The following is a 17,505-nucleotide window of genomic DNA, read 5'->3' as shown; positions in this document are numbered from 1 at the left end:
AACGGCTCCTGTTAGGGCAAGAATTTTCATGCAGATAAGCTGAGACAACACGAAAGCTACAAAAAAAGCGAAAGTTAACTATTTCTGGGACACTTTCGATTTCCGTGAGGGGCTGGTATGTGATGGATGGGCTCTGCCGTTAGGAGCTTCAGGAAGAATGAATTCGGTGTTATTCTCGCCGGCCGCGGTGGTCTAGCGGTTCTGGCGCTGCAGTCCGGAACCGCGGGACTGCTACGGTCGCAGGTTCGAATCCTGCCTCGGGCATGGGTGTGTGTGATGTCCTTAGGTTAGTTAGGTTTAAGTAGTTCTAAGTTCTAGGGGACTTATGACCTAAGATGTTGAGTCCCATAGTGCTCAGAGCCATTTGAACCATTTTTGTTATTCTCGAGTATTTTCGCTCGCAGTTTCTGAAAGCATTGCAGAAGATTTCTATAGTGCGTCCAAAGAGGGGCTTGGCTGTTATTTACATAGACACGAAACATCAGTATAACAATGACAGCATTTAACTGTGCCTGTGCCGGTGAGTCACTACGCAGACATCTCTTGCTTGGCAGTTAGGCCTGCACTGGACCGGTAAGTACACGTGGCTGCCAGATAAGCACCTACGTAGCCGGAGGCATCTCACGTGTGCTGTTAGGATCGCTGGGAACAATGTACCCTGTGCTATTCTGGAAAGCATTGGAACAGATTTCTATAGTGTCATCTGTGATGTCAGTATCCACAGGTAGACAGGTTACACGCCAGTAATGGTAAACACGTGTGCGCAGCCCAGAGGGTGACTTACCTCTTATTTATGTATACGTGTGATGTCAGTATAACACTCGAAGAACTCTATGTATAGATGAGTCTCTTTCACCTGCTGTCCGCAATGGCCTCAGAGCAATAGCTCATGCCCACGCGCTGGCTTGTGTCCGGCAGTGGCTTGCAGTGGCATCTGTACAAGCACTCACTGGAACAGGTAACTGTATGTCACGTTTGACGATAGTTCAAAAGTGTTTTTTTATGTGCAATGAGTGTTTGTTCACATTAGGGTAAGTGTTTTGTATCAGTGTAATAAATATACTATCTCAAATCCATCCCTAAATAAATTGTACCTAAATAAAAAAAGTACACTCCTTCCTCTCTCCAGCAGTCCAGAACAGGCTGAGTTCTTTTCCCACCATTTTCCCCCTCCCCATACCGCCATCTTGGATTACATCATGGAAGGAATGACAGCACACTCTGGTGGCAGTACTGTGTACTAGGTCAGTTGGACTCTGGACCTCGTGGTGAACACTAGATGGCGGTACTGTCTCAAATTGTTTACATGAAAACTGCCTGCTGAATAAAGACTAGCATCCATTCTATCCAGCACAGGCTGAGTCCTTTTCCCGCCAATTCCTAGCAAGAGGTGGCGGTCAGATGACTTAGGTTAGTGGAGGTAGTGCAAGTGACCCATTTTCCCGCCATTTTCTTAATTTAGTTGAGGTAGCCAAGGTGTGTTGCAGTGTCCTGATGGAATTTGAACTTCAAGCCATTTTCTGAGTGAGGGGAGGGGAAGGGGGAGGGGAGGGTGTTAGGTTAGTGGAGGTATTTCAATTGACCTATCTTCCTGCCATAATTTGAACTTCCCACCATGACATCATTGCGACATTGTCATATCTATCGCTGCCATCTTGGATCCGCCATCTTGAATACATTTGTCAACAATGGAGAGTGGGGCCATATGAACTTTGTCCCACTACTCACATTATACCAAATATGGAAAGCTGGTTAAAACCTGAAGGTGATAGCACTGAGATTTTTGGGACAAATTTGGATCTACGTCGAAAGGATAGTCTAGTGGAAAATGGAGGTGGTGTATTTGTTGCAGCAGACAAGACACTCAAATCCAGAGAGATAGAAACTGAAGCTGCCTGTGAGATTGTTTGGGCAAGACTCAGTAGCAGGGGTGGGCATAAAATAACTGGGTCCTTCTGTCGCCATTCAGGCTTATTTCCTGATGTAACAGAAAACCTTAGACAAAATCTCATTTCGCTAGTTTTTAAGTTCGCCAGTCATAGTGTAATAATCGATGTAGACTTTACTCATTCAACAATGAATTTGGAAAATAACAGTTTTGTTGCTGGTGGGTGTGATAAGACGTCCTGTGAAACATTACCAAATGTCTTCTCTGAAAAGTACCTGGAACAGATGTTTCGGAACACCACCCATGATGGAAATATATTACATCTAATGGCAACAAATACCTATGACTTCTTTGAGGATGTTCACATCGCAACTGGTATCAGTTACCATGACTTAGTAGCGGCAAAAATGTTTACCAAAGTACAAAGGGTGACAAAACGAATAGAAATATATTTATGTTCAGTAAACTCGTTAAAAAAAAAGCTGTGGTGTCATATCTCAATCAGTAACTTGAAACTTTCAGCACAAGGCAAGCAGCACGTAGAGGAGGTATGGCTCAAGTTTAAAAATATAATTGACGATGAGCTGAATAGAAATGTACTCAGTAGAACAGTTCGTAATGGGTTGGATCGTCTGCAGTATACAGTCACTGCATAGAAACTTCTAAAGAAACAGAAACTACTACATAATAAGTGTAAAACAAAGCCTAGGGCTATGCATGAAGAGATGCAGAATGAAACGCGTTTGGCTGTCAAGAGAGCTATTCGTGAAGCCTTCAGTTACTACTGTTACAGAATTAGGTCTCATGATCACTCACATAACCCAAAGAAATTCTGGTCGTACACTGAGTTGACAAAAATCATGGGATACATACTAAAACCGTGTCGGATCTCATTTCACCCCGCGTAGTGCATGTACTCAAAAAGTCGTTGGAAGTCCCCTGTAGAAATATTGAGTCATGTTGCTTCTATAGCCGTCCATAACTACGAAAGTGTTACCAATGCAGGATGTCTGCAACAACTGACCTTTCGATTTTGTCCCATAAATGCTCGATGCGATTCATGTTGGGCGACATGGGTGACTGAACCGTTTGCTCGGATTGTCCATAATGTTCTTCAAACCAATCGCGAACGATTACGGCCTATTGTCATGATACCATTCTTTGCGAACACGAAGTGCAGGAGTGGCTGCAAATGGTCTCCAAGTATCCGAACATAACCATTTTCTGTCAATGATCAGTTCAGATGGACCAGAAGACCTAGTCCGTTCCATGTAGACATAGTCCACACCCTTACAGAGTCACCATCAGCTTGCGCAGTGCCTTGTTGAAAACTTGGGTCCATGGCTTCGTGGGATCTGCGCCAGACTCGAACCCTACCGTCATCTCTTACCAAGTGAAATCGGAACTCATCTGACCAGGCCACAGTTTACCATTTGTCTGGGGTCCAACCGATATGGTCACGAGGCCAGAAGAGGGGCTGCAATCGATGTCGTGCTGTTAGCAAAGACACTCGCTTCGGTCGTCTGCTGCCATATCCCATTAACGTGATATTTCGCCGCACTGTCCTAACGGATACGTTCGTCGTACACCTGACATTGATTTCTGCGGTTATTTCAAGCCGTGTTGACAACTCTACGCAAACGTTGCTGCTCTTGGTCGTTAAATGAAGGCCGTCGGCTACTGCATTGGTCGTGGTAGGACGTAATGCCTAAAATTTGATATTCTCGACACACTCTTGACACTGTGGCTCGCGGAATATTGAATTCCCTATCGATATCTGAAATGGAATGCCCCACGCGTCTAGTTCCAACTCTCATCAGCGTTCAGAGTCTATTAATTCCCGTTGGGCGGCCTTAATCACGTCGAAAACCTTTTCATCTGAATAGCCTGAGTGCAAATGACAGCTTCGTCAATGCACTGCCTTTTTATGCTTCGTGTAGGCGATACTACCGCCATCTGTATGTGTGCATATGGCTATCTCATGACTTTTGACCCTTCAGTGTATGTATCGGCTGTTAATGGCACCAGTGTCCGTCTGTGATCACTCGTGGGTGAGACAGAAACTAAAATTAGGAGTGTTAAAGCAAAAGTAGAAATGTTTAATTCCGTTTTCAAACGTTCCTTTGCAAAGGAAAACAAAGACAATTGATCCAATTTAATCCTCGTACCGCTCTAAAGATGAGTTTTCGAAGAAAGGTTGTGGAAGTGATCCACAAAACTACAGACCAACATTCTTGACATCTGTTTGCTGTAGAATCTTATAACTCATTCTGAGTTAAAATGTAATGAGATATCTCGAACGGAATGACCTTCTCCATGCCAACCATCATGGATTGTGAAAACGTCAATCGTGTGAAACTGAACTCGCACTATTCGCTTCTGATATACTGATAGTTTTGAACCAAGGCAGTCCGGTTGAAGTAGTATATACTGATTTACAAAAAACGCATTTGACTCAGTACAACATCTACGGTTACTATCAAAAGTACAAACATATGGAAATATCAGGCGTAATTTGTGACTGGATTGAGGATTCTTTGGTAGGGAGGACACAGCTAGTTATCTTGATGGAACTCATTGACAGATGTTGAAGTAACTTCGGGGGTGCCCCACGAAAATGTGTTGAGAGTACTGCAGTTCATGTTATATATGAATGCCTCGCGGACGGTATTAATAGTAACATCAGATTTTTTCCAGATGATGCATAATGAGGTACTGTCTGCAAGAGGCTGCATAAATATTCAGTCAGATCTTGATAAGATCTTGATTTCAAAGTGGTACAAAGATTGCCATCTTGCTTTAAATGTTCAGAAACGTAAAATTCTGTACTCAAAAAACGAGAAGACGTAATATCCTGTGATTATAATATCAACGAGTCGCAGCTGGAGTCGGTAAACTCGTACAAATACCCAGGTGCAACGCTTTGTAGGGGAATGATCACATATGCCCAGTCGAGGGTAAAGCAAGTGGTACATTTTGGTTTATTGGTAGAATACTGGAGAAATGCAGTGAATCTACAGGGGAGACTTCTTGCAAATCACTCGTGCTACCCATTCTGGAATACTACTCAGGTGTTTGGGACCCGTACCAAGTAGGACTTACAGTGGATATTGAACATATACAGAGAAGGGCCGCTCGAATTATCACAGGTTTGTTTGGTCGGTGAGAGAGCGTCACAGAGATGCTAAAAAAACCGAAATTGCAGACTCTTGAAGATAGACGTCTCACAAAGTTTCAGGAACCGGCTTTGAATGATGACTCTAGGAATATACTACAACCGCCTTCGCGTCACTCCCATAGGTATCGTGAGGACAAGACTGGATTACAGCCTGCATGCAACCATTTAAACAACCATTATTCCCGCGCTCCATATGTGAATGGAACACGAAAAGACTCTAATAATTGGTACACTGGGACGTAACCTCTGCACGAACTTCACAGTAGTTTGCAGAGTAATGGTGTAGATGTAGTAAACATTTGACAGGACTAAAGACCGGCCAAATTTTTTATTAATTTAAGAGGAAATATTTTTTTACATATTTGGATTGCGTGTAGACAGGAGAGAGATTTCGTGGATGCTTCAACAATCTAATTTAGATGTTCATCCAAGCTTATGCCAAGGTCTTTATTTTCTGAAACGATAACTGGAAGTGACAAACTGCCTATTGGCTTCTGTCTCGGGTTCTTCGGCCGACGTTCATGTAATGATTTTTCTGACGTTTCGCCAGCACGAGTGGCTGGCATTGTCAAAGCTTCACCCTCCATTGCCGGTGGTGAACTGGAGGCGAGCTCGCGGCCGCAGGCTATATGTACCTGGCGCGCCAACGTCCGAGGGCTTCTCCGCGGTCATTTCCGGTGCGGTTCTTCTCTTGCTACCTGCGACGGTCGTTCGCTGCAGTACGGGAAGCCAGGATCCGTTTACCTTAAGGCTTTCCTCTTTCTTGTTGAAACTGTTCGCGTGTTTTTGGATTTCTACAGCTTCTCTGAACAAGCGCGTGTGATAGTGCTTCTCTACAGCCAGAACTTCCGTGTCGGCGAATTTTATAACGTGGTCGGTCTCATTCAGTGCGTGCTCTGCCACGGCCGATTTCTCCACCTGCCCCAACCTGCAATGTCGCTTATGCTCTTTGATCCTGGTGTTAATGGATCGTCCAGTCATTCCGACATAAACTTTTCCGCAAGTGCAAGGTATGCGGTATATTCCCGACGTTGCAAGTGGGTCTCTTTTCTCCTTCGCCGATCTAAGACACTCTTTGATCTTCCTTGTCGGTTTGAAAATCGTCTTTACGCCATGTTTGCGCAATATACGGCCGATTCTGTCCGTCACTCTGGGAATGTATGGCAGAAAGGCCGTACCCGACATTTCTTTTTCTGGTTCCTTACTTCGCCGAGTGTTTGGCTCTGTTACACTTCTAATGTAATTTGTGGAGTACCCATTGCTCCTCAGAACAGTTTCCAGGTGTTGCATTTCTCGTTTGAGGTGTTGAGGCTCACATATTCGTCCTGCTCTCGTTACGAGCGTACTAATCATGCCTCTTTTCTGGCTCGGGTGGTGGTTTGACAGTTTGTGCAGGTATCGGTCTGTGTGTGTCGGTTTTCGATACACGCTGTGTCCCAGGTTTTCGCCGTCCCTTGTGACCAGGACATCTAGAAATGGCAGTTTCTTGTCCTTTTCTACTTCCATGGTAAATGTTATGTTGGCATGGAGGCTATTCAAGTGTCTCAGGAATTCACCGAGCTGTTCTTCACCATGGCTCCACACCACGAAAGTATCATCGACGTACCTGTACCACACCTTAGGTTTGCAAGTCGCCGAGTCCAGTGCCTGTGCTTCGAATTGTTCCATGAAGAAGTTGGCCACCACTGGACTGAGGGGACTACCCATGGCGACGCCTTCCAGCTGTTCGTAGAAATCGCCATTCCACGTGAAATAGCTCGTGGTGAGACATGCATGGAAGAGCTTTTTGATGTCTTGCGGGAACATGGAACCGATGTGCTCCAGAGCGTCGCTGAGTGGCACTTTCGTAAATAACGAAACAACATCAAAACTGACCAGGATGTCGTTTGGCGCAAGTTTCAGTTTCCTCAGCTTCTCAATGAAATGTCCTGAGTCCTTAATGTATGTGTCGGTCTTTCCCACGTGTGGCTGGAGCAGAGAGGCCAAGTGTTTCGCCAGTTTATACGTTGGTGAGCCAGGAGCGCTAACGATCGGTCTCAGTGGAACGTTGTTCTTATGGATCTTGGGTAATCCATACAGCCGAGGTGGTAGGGCTTCTGTGTTGCGCAGGTTTCTCTGTATGTCCGCCGGCAGAGAAGACGCCTTGATTAATCGATTCGTATTCCGAGTGATACGCTGCGTCGGATCTGCGCTTAGTTTTCGGTACGTCGTCGGATCTAATAGGTCTCGAATCTTTTGCTCGTAATCTTCGGTCTTCATTACGACGGTCGCATTCCCCTTATCGGCAGGCAGTACCAATATACTCTTGTCGGCGTTGAGATTCTTAATGGCTTGTACCTCTTCTTTCTTCAGGTTGCAAGCTGGTGGTTTTGCTCGGCGCAGTATCCTGGCTGTTTCAGTGCGTATTTCCTCTGCCCTTTCACAAGGAAGGGTCCGAATGGCTGCTTCGGTGTTGGCAATGATGTCCTCCATAGGTATAGTTCTCGGGATGATAGCGAAATTCCCTCCTTTTTGAAGGACTGACACTTCCTCTTCGGTCAATTGTCGTTCAGTGAGGTTGACCACTGTGTGTGACATGTCGGGAATCGCCTTGTCGGTCTGCTTCCGGCATCTTTCAAACTTTTTCTTTTGCCGCTCGGTGCAGCGCTCGAGTTCGTTCTGCATGCTCCTGTGAGTGATGCTGTCGACTGGGACAAGATCGACAGCATCACTCACAGGAGCATGCAGAACGAACTCGAGCGCTGCACCGAGCGGCAAAAGAAAAAGTTTGAAAGATGTCGGAAGCAGACCGACAAGGCGATTCCCGACATGTCACACACAGTGGTCAACCTCACTGAACGACAATTGACCGAAGAGGAAGTGTCAGTCCTTCAAAAAGGAGGGAATTTCGCTATCATCCCGAGAACTATACCTATGGAGGACATCATTGCCAACACCGAAGCAGCCATTCGGACCCTTCCTTGTGAAAGGGCAGAGGAAATACGCACTGAAACAGCCAGGATACTGCGCCGAGCAAAACCACCAGCTTGCAACCTGAAGAAAGAAGAGGTACAAGCCATTAAGAATCTCAACGCCGACAAGAGTATATTGGTACTGCCTGCCGATAAGGGGAATGCGACCGTCGTAATGAAGACCGAAGATTACGAGCAAAAGATCCGAGACCTATTAGATCCGACGACGTACCGAAAACTAAGCGCAGATCCGACGCAGCGTATCACTCGGAATACGAATCGATTAATCAAGGCGTCTTCTCTGCCGGCGGACATACAGAGAAACCTGCGCAACACAGAAGCCCTACCACCTCGGCTGTATGGATTACCCAAGATCCATAAGAACAACGTTCCACTGAGACCGATCGTTAGCGCTCCTGGCTCACCAACGTATAAACTGGCGAAACACTTGGCCTCTCTGCTCCAGCCACACGTGGGAAAGACCGACACATACATTAAGGACTCAGGACATTTCATTGAGAAGCTGAGGAAACTGAAACTTGCGCCAAACGACATCCTGGTCAGTTTTGATGTTGTTTCGTTATTTACGAAAGTGCCACTCAGCGACGCTCTGGAGCACATCGGTTCCATGTTCCCGCAAGACATCAAAAAGCTCTTCCATGCATGTCTCACCACGAGCTATTTCACGTGGAATGGCGATTTCTACGAACAGCTGGAAGGCGTCGCCATGGGTAGTCCCCTCAGTCCAGTGGTGGCCAACTTCTTCATGGAACAATTCGAAGCACAGGCACTGGACTCGGCGACTTGCAAACCTAAGGTGTGGTACAGGTACGTCGATGATACTTTCGTGGTGTGGAGCCATGGTGAAGAACAGCTCGGTGAATTCCTGAGACACTTGAATAGCCTCCATGCCAACATAACATTTACCATGGAAGTAGAAAAGGACAAGAAACTGCCATTTCTAGATGTCCTGGTCACAAGGGACGGCGAAAACCTGGGACACAGCGTGTATCGAAAACCGACACACACAGACCGATACCTGCACAAACTGTCAAACCACCACCCGAGCCAGAAAAGAGGCATGATTAGTACGCTCGTAACGAGAGCAGGACGAATATGTGAGCCTCAACACCTCAAACGAGAAATGCAACACCTGGAAACTGTTCTGAGGAGCAATGGGTACTCCACAAATTACATTAGAAGTGTAACAGAGCCAAACACTCGGCGAAGTAAGGAACCAGAAAAAGAAATGTCGGGTACGGCCTTTCTGCCATACATTCCCAGAGTGACGGACAGAATCGGCCGTATATTGCGCAAACATGGCGTAAAGACGATTTTCAAACCGACAAGGAAGATCAAAGAGTGTCTTAGATCGGCGAAGGAGAAAAGAGACCCACTTGCAACGTCGGGAATATGCCGCATACCTTGCACTTGCGGAAAAGTTTATGTCGGAATGACTGGACGATCCATTAACACCAGGATCAAAGAGCATAAGCGACATTGCAGGTTGGGGCAGGTGGAGAAATCGGCCGTGGCAGAGCACGCACTGAATGAGACCGACCACGTTATAAAATTCGCCGACACGGAAGTTCTGGCTGTAGAGAAGCACTATCACACGCGCTTGTTCAGAGAAGCTGTAGAAATCCAAAAACACGCGAACAGTTTCAACAAGAAAGAGGAAAGCCTTAAGGTAAACGGATCCTGGCTTCCCGTACTGCAGCGAACGACCGTCGCAGGTAGCAAGAGAAGAACCGCACCGGAAATGACCGCGGAGAAGCCCTCGGTCGTTGGCGCGCCAGGTACATATAGCCTGCGGCCGCGAGCTCGCCTCCAGTTCACCACCGGCAATGGAGGGTGAAGCTTTGACAATGCCAGCCACTCGTGCTGGCGAAACGTCAGAAAAATCATTACATGAACGTCGGCCGAAGAACCCGAGACAGAAGCCAATAGGCAGTTTGTCAACAAGTGGCCACGAAAGCCTTAACAATTTTGTATAACTGGAAGTGTTGGAGGAACTGTTTCACGGAAATTTCCACTGATCAACTTCTGATGGGACATGAGGATGAGCTCTGGCCTCTTAGGGCTCAGCTCAAGGACTTGATTTTGTGCCCATCGTGATACTAAAGAAAGATCGTCATTCATTCCTGATATGACAGGAGCAGTGTTCTTAGAGCTGGCACCTACGTACAGCCTTCATATCGTCAACATATAAGTGATTGCCACAACAGTGAATCACGGATGAAATATCATTGATATACAGCGAGAACTTTGGGGGACTGCACAGAGCACAAGTTTCCATTATGATTTCTCCTATCCACAATTGACTAACATCTGTTTCACAGGTAGTTGTATAACCAAAGAATCTCAGTGTTTAAGAAATTAAACTGTTTCATTTTAGTAAGTAATATATCGAAGCCACCAGTATCAATAGCCTAGCTGAAACCAAATACTGTAAAAGTAGTCACTTTACCTCTGTTCATGCCGTGTTTGATGTCGTCAGTCACTTGGAATAATATAGTTTTTGTGACATGGTGTTTTCGGGAGCCTGACTGATACTTATCGTGGATGTCATAAGTTTTAAATTAATTCGTCATCTGTTTATGAACAATGGACTCCAAAGCTTTAAATACTCTGAGTATTATGTTGATCGGCCTATGATTGTGATTCCACTCAGGAGGATACGAACTACTAACAAGAAGATGTATAATTGTGTTGACAACGTTTTTAATCATAACTATGCTCAGTCCATCGTCACCTGTTAGTTGAGAAGATATTAACTTCAGCCTGATAATTTATCACAACTTGAGAATTATCTGCAGCTGAGAAAGTCATTTAATTCGACGTTTAGGAAAATTCTCTCTCTAGTGGCAGCTTTATTAATGGTGATATAATGTCGAAAGACATTCTAAAGTCTGGGGAAACAATTTTCTTGCTTTGCTCTCTTGCGTCCTCCAATTGGAAGATATTGGGAGTGAAGAGAACTCACAGTGTTTTACAAAAAAAAAAAAATGATAACTCCTTAGTGTTTACAGGCTTCCGAAGACATTGTACACAGATGTTACTACAATGCGCTTATGGGAGTAAGGATTATGATTTGCTTTTGTCGACTGTTTGCGCTCGGCCTGCGGTAAAGCAGACGGGAAGCAGGCGATGCAGCTTGCTTACACACGCGAAGCAGAGCGCAGATCCGGGCCGGCTGACGTTCTAAAACAGGACGGCGCCTGTGCTGCCTTGCGCCGCTTTCTCTCCCACTCCTGTAGCGCACAGCCGTGCCAACGCCATCTACCAACATGAAAACATTTCCCAGTCTCGCACTGACAGGAAGATGATACAATAAAATTACATTTTCAACTTTGGCGTATGTTGCGGAATAATGTAAGTCCATGTCTCTATTATCTGTGGAATAATTTCGTTTAACCGTTTCAGACTCCTCTTTAAACTTGGAATGGAAAATTCGGAAACAACTTATTTTTTAACAAAAATATTCATAAGAAAGTATAGTAATGGGTGCATACTTTTTCGTGGCTTTTTATAGAAAGCATTGCTCGAGTGTTTCAGATGGAAAAAAAGTGAAGCATAGTACTGTCGTGAAATTCCCTCTTCTGGATTCACCTAAAGTCGGTGCTGGATTATCTATACTTAGAATAGATACAGTTGAACAGGTGGACTCTGTCCTTCCTTGTTAAACTAACGAAGATACTTTCGTAGAGGGTATCTTAGGAAATATGTGACAGTCTCGAGGAATATGTGACTAATAGAACCCTCTACACTATACTGGACCGCGAATGTTTGTCAGAAATGCATATACTGTCTGGAGTGCTCCAAGGAAGCGTAATAGGGCGTCTAGTGGTTTCGGTATAATTTACCGGTTCCTCAGATTAGATCATCAGAACTAAAGCATTGATCGCTGACGACGCTGTTTTTTCAGGAAAGTATCACGACTGGGGGATAGTAAGGAACACGAGAAGACTTGGACAAATTTTCCACTTGGTGTAACGAATGCCAGCTCTCTTTAAATGTTTATAGCCGGCCAGTGTGGCCGAGCAGTTCTAGGCCCTTCAGTTTGGAACCTCGCGACCGCTACGGTCGCAGGTTCGAATCCTGCCTCGGGCATGGATGTATGTGATGTCCTTAGATTAGTTAGGTTTAAGTAGTTCTAAGTTCTAGGGGACTGATGACCTCAGATGTTAAGTCCCATAGTGCTCAGAGCCATTTAAACCATTTTTAAATGTTCATAAATGTATAAAGGACAGTAAAATGAAAATGAGATATATGGAAAAAAGTATGTAAACTGTTTATTATTTCAGAAGGAATGTTGCCATGGTTTTTTTCGGGTATGCTGCAGAACTTTCGCTGGGAAACCATTACACATCCTCCACAGAGTCCTGATCTCTCCATGCGGTTTTCCAAATTTTTAGAGCCCTGAAGAAAGACATTCGTGGCCGTCGGTTTGCTGGGCACAATCATGGTTCCGTAGTCAACAGCAAACTTTTTTCCGTGAAGGCACTGACCGTCTCGTCTCACAGTGGAATAAATAAATTAACACTTGTGGTTATTACTTTTGAAATAATAAACAATTTACTTACTTTTCTTTCGTGCGGTAGCGTTCTCGCTTCCCACGCCCGGGTTCCCGGGTTCGATTCCCGGCGGGGTCAGGGATTTTCTCTGCCTCGTGATGGCTGGGTGTTGTGTGCTGTCCTTAGGTTAGTTAGGTTTAAGTAGTTCTAAGTTCTAGGGGACTTATGACCACAGCAGTTGAGTCCCATAGTGCTCAGAGCCATTTGAACCATTTGAACTTACTTTTCTTCCATCTGTCTCGTTTTCGTTACTACGCCTATAACAAAGAGGCAGGACCAGTTACTGTATGATTACAAGATCAGCTGTGAATATCTTGAGCACGTCAGAGCATAGAAGTTTGTAGCGGTAATACTAAAAACGATTTGAAATGAGATCACCACATAATATCAAAATTAGGGGAAGAGGAATGGAACCCATATACACACATCAAAAACAATTTTGCATCACCTCCATTCCGGCAGTTCCGGAACGTGTACGGAAAACTGGAATAGAGATCAACATAAACATCATTTCCGACCTTTTTATTGCTCACGAAAACCACACATTGCATGTTGTACCACCATAAGAGAGACCTTCAGAGGAGGTGGTCCAGATTGCTGTACACATCGGTAGCTCTAATACCCAGTAGCACGTCCTCTTGCATACTATCCGCAAGTTCATCAAGGCATTGTTGGTCCAGATTGTCCCACTCCTCAACGACGATTCGGCGTAGATCCCATACAGTTTTGGTGGGTCACGTCGTCCATAAAGAGCCCATTTAAATCTTTATAAAGCATGTCCAATAGGGTTCATGTCTGGATAACATGCTTGCCACTCTAGTCGAGCGATGTCGTTATCCTGAAGGAAGCCATTCTCAAGATGTGTACGATGGGGGCTCGATTTGTCGTCCATGAAGACGAATGCTTTGCCAATATGCAGCCGATATGGTTGCAGTATCGGTCGGAGGATGGCATTCACGTATCGTACAGCCGTTACGGCGCCTTCCATGACCACCTGCGGCGTACGTCGGCCGCACATAATGCCACACCAAAACAGCAGGGAACCTCCATCTTGTTGCACTCGCTGGACAGTGTGTCTAAGGCGTTCAGCCGACCAGGTTGCCTCCAAACACGTCTCCGACGATTGTCTGTTTGAAAGCATATGATGTGACACTCATCGGTAAAGCGAACGTGATGCCAATCTTGAGCGGTCCATTCGGCTAGTTGTTGGGCCCATCTGTACCACGCTGCATAATGTCGTGGTTGCAAAGATGGACCTCGCCATGGAAGTCTGGAGTAAGTTTCGCATCATGCACCCTATTGCTCACTGTTCGAGTCTTAACACGACATCCTGTGGCTGCACGAAAAGCATTATTCAACATGGTGGTTTTGCTGTCAGGGTTACTCCGAGCCATAATCCGTAAGTAGCGGTCATCCAGTGCTGTAGTAGCCCTTGGGCGGCCTGAACGAGACATGTCATCGACTGTTCCTCTGTGTCTCCTCCATGTCCGAACAACATCGCTTTGGTTCACTCCGAGACGCCTGGACACTTCCGTTGTTGAGAGCCCTCCCTGGCACAAAGTAACAATACGGACGCAATCGAACCGCCGTATTGACCGTCTAGGCATGGTTGAACTTCAAACAACACGAGACGTGTACCTCCTTCCAGGTGGAATGACTGGAACTGATCGGATGTCAGACCCCCTCCGTCTAATAGGCGCTGCTCATGGATTGTTGTTTACATCTTTGTGCGGGTTTAGTGACATCTCTGAACAGTCAAAGGGACTGTGACTGTGATACAATATCCACAGGCAACGTCTATCTTCAGGAATTCTGGGAACCGGGGTGATGGAAAACTTTTTTTGATGTGTGTATTTATTGGAAGGTTTTTGGGAAAATGCAAACCATGTGTAAAGAAAATCTCGTAAAAGACGCTAGTATGATCAATTCTCGTGTATGGCTTCAGTGTTCGGGATTCCTATCATGTAGGCGTGACAACAGACATCGAGAAAATTCAGAGGCGCTGCTAGGATCGTAATATGTCAGTAAGTGTAACTTGAATAGGATTTATTGGGTTGAAGACGACGTACTTCTTGCGAAACTCTGTTGGGTAAATTGAGATAAGTTGTATTCGAAGAAGACTGTGAGCACTATGCTACCACCATCTCACGTTGTAGTCATGGCAATAAGGTTACAGGTTTTTGGGTAGGTTCCGCCTTGAGCAAACACAATTTTGCTTCTTTTTTACGCAGACATGTTTCGCCGAAGTGGCAGCATCTGCAGTGGGTTCTTTACTTTCTTTCTTGTTAGGACATGATGTAGTTTCTACAGCTTTCTGTGCTTTGCTGTAAAGGAAGAAAGCTGCAGAAATTACGTAATGTCTTAACAAGAAAGCAAATAAAGAAAACCCACTGAAGCTGCCGTAACTTCAGCGAAACATGTCAGGCTAAAGAAGAAGTAAACGCGTTTGCTCAAGGCGAAACGTATCCAATTTATTTGTAAAAAAAAAAAAAAAATTACGAACACAAGAGTGAGCAGCAACCTCAAGATGAGTAAGGTAAGAGGGATTAGAGCAGGTCAGAACGTTATTTTTTCCCTCGCTCAATTCACCAGTGGAACAGGAAATAAAATGAATAATGTTGGCACGACGCGCGACCGCCGTCGTGTGCTGTACAGTGGCTTGCGGAATATGCAGGGTGATTCTAATATGATGTTACAAACTTTCATGGATGCTGGAGGACAGTAAATGTATTAATTTGAGGAAAGGGACTCTGATCCGCAAACACTGGTCCGGAAACGACTCTGTCTGTGAAAATCGTTCTGATACCTCTACAGTGATGTACTTCTACCATTAATGTCGTTGCTAAGACTGTAGGGTAGGCAACTTTCAGAGGTTGTAATACGGTTCGAAACAAGAAGGGAAAGGTGTGGTAAACACTGCATACCTTAAGAGCTATGAGCACTTGCTCTTCTTCGATAGTGTGAAACACATCTGTTCTACTGCAAGGTCTTTGGTTTCCATATTTTTGCATGAGGTAGTATAGACCAAAACAAGAAAAATGTCTGGTAAATAGGGCCTCTAAAACACACTGACGGAAAAAACAACAACACTGCAAAGTTGCACCATCACAGATTAATGTAAGCGCGAGATACGCCACAGAAAATGTAAAATGCGGGTGCATTAATAACCGGTGTAACAGCCAGAGTGGTGAATGCAAGCTTGCACATGTGAATACGTTGTGTTGTACTGGTGCAGCTGGCTGGGGTGGCTGAGCGGTTCTAGGCGCTACAGTCTGGAACCGCGCTAACCTCTACTGCCGCAGGTTCGAATCCTGCCTCGGGCATGGATGTATGTGATGTCCTTAGGTTAGTTAGGTTTAAGTAGTTCTGAGTTCTAGGGGACTGATGACCTCAGAAGTTAAGTCCCATAGTGCTCAGAGCCATTTCAACCATTTTTGTACTGGTGCTGAATGTCAGTTCGTGGGATGGAGTTCCATGCCCGTTGCACGTGGTCAGTCAATAAAACACTCCGTCTTCAGGCCACAAGGGGCCCGTCGGGACCATTCGACCGCCGTGTCATCCTGAGCTGAGGATGCGGATAGGAGGGGTGTGTGGTCAGCAGAGCGCTCTACCGGTGGTGACGATGGTTTTCTTTGACTGAAGCCGCTACTATTTGGTTGAGTAGCTCCTCAACTGGCAACACGAGGCTGAGGGCAATCCTAAAAATGGCAACAGCTCATGGCAGCCCGGATGGTTACCCATCCAAGTGCCGGCCACGCCCGACAGCGCTTAACTTCGGTGATCTGACGGGAACCGGTGTATCCACTGTAGCAAGGCCGTGGCCTATAGGTCAGTAATTAAGGGGCTGTTAATGCTGGTTGTGGATGATGCTGGAGCTGGCGTGCGACGATGTTCCATATGTGCTCCATTGGAGACTGATCGAGTAGGCCAAGGCAACATGCCAACACTCTGTAAAGCATGTTGGGTTACAACAGCGTATGTAGGCGAGCGTTATCCTGTTGGGAAAAAAGCTCTGGAGTGCTATTCATCGAAGACAGCACAACAGTTCGAATCACCAGACGGGCGTACAAATTTGGAGAAAGGGTGCGTGGGATAACCAAGAGAGTGCTCCTGCTATAATACGAAATCGCACCCCAGACGATAACGCCAGGTGTAGGTACAGTGTGTCTAGCACGCAGATAAGTTGGTTGTAGGCTTTCAACTGGCCTCCTTCTAACCAACATACGGCCATCACTGTCACCGAGGCAGATCCAGTTTTAATCAGAAAACACAACAGAAATCCACCCTTCCCTCCAGTTAGCTCTCGCTTGACACCACTGAAGTCGCAAATGGGGGTGGTTTGGGGTCAATGGAATTGACGCTACAGGGCGTCTGGCTCTGCTTTGTAACACTTTCGCTGAGTCACTTTGGTGCCCAATGCTGCTCAAACTGCTGCTGCAGACCCAGTACGATGAGAGAGAGCCAGACGCCAACCACGACGGCCGTACCTCCTGCTAGTGCCGCGTGGCCGTCCGGAGCCCGATCTTCTTGCGACCGTACATTCTCGGGACCACTGCTGCTAGAAATCATGTGCAGTGGCTACTTTTCTGTGTAGCCTTTCTGCAGTATCGCAGAAGGAACACCCGCTTCTCCTACCCCTGTTACACGACCTCGTACAAACCCAGTGAGGTGCTGCTAAAGGCGTCTTTGTTGCCTTAATGGCATTCTTGACTAACATCAACTTACCACGTCCAGTCTCACAGGAAACTACCGCTCACGACCGTTACAGAGTGTATTTAAAGCAAACCAGATTTGCATCCTCATAGTGGCGCTACTAGCGCCACTCTTATATCACTGGCGTGGAAATTCAATAGGTATCATTTTTCAGGTGTGGAAACACGCCTACCAACTTTATTTATGTAGCACAAGTCC

General features: G+C 45.8%; 1 pseudogene; it reads right to left on the bottom strand.

Moving 5' to 3' along the window:
* Positions 1–16,299: 16,299 nt before the first annotated feature.
* Positions 16,300–16,417, bottom strand: LOC126250245 (5S ribosomal RNA; annotated as a pseudogene).
* Positions 16,418–17,505: the final 1,088 nt, after the last annotated feature.

Source organism: Schistocerca nitens, chromosome 3 (genome assembly GCF_023898315.1).
Source record: "Schistocerca nitens isolate TAMUIC-IGC-003100 chromosome 3, iqSchNite1.1, whole genome shotgun sequence".
Taxonomy (NCBI): Eukaryota; Metazoa; Arthropoda; class Insecta; order Orthoptera; family Acrididae; genus Schistocerca; species Schistocerca nitens.
The sequence above is the reverse complement of the archived record's forward strand: the minus strand, read 5'-3'. Positions and strand labels throughout refer to the sequence as shown.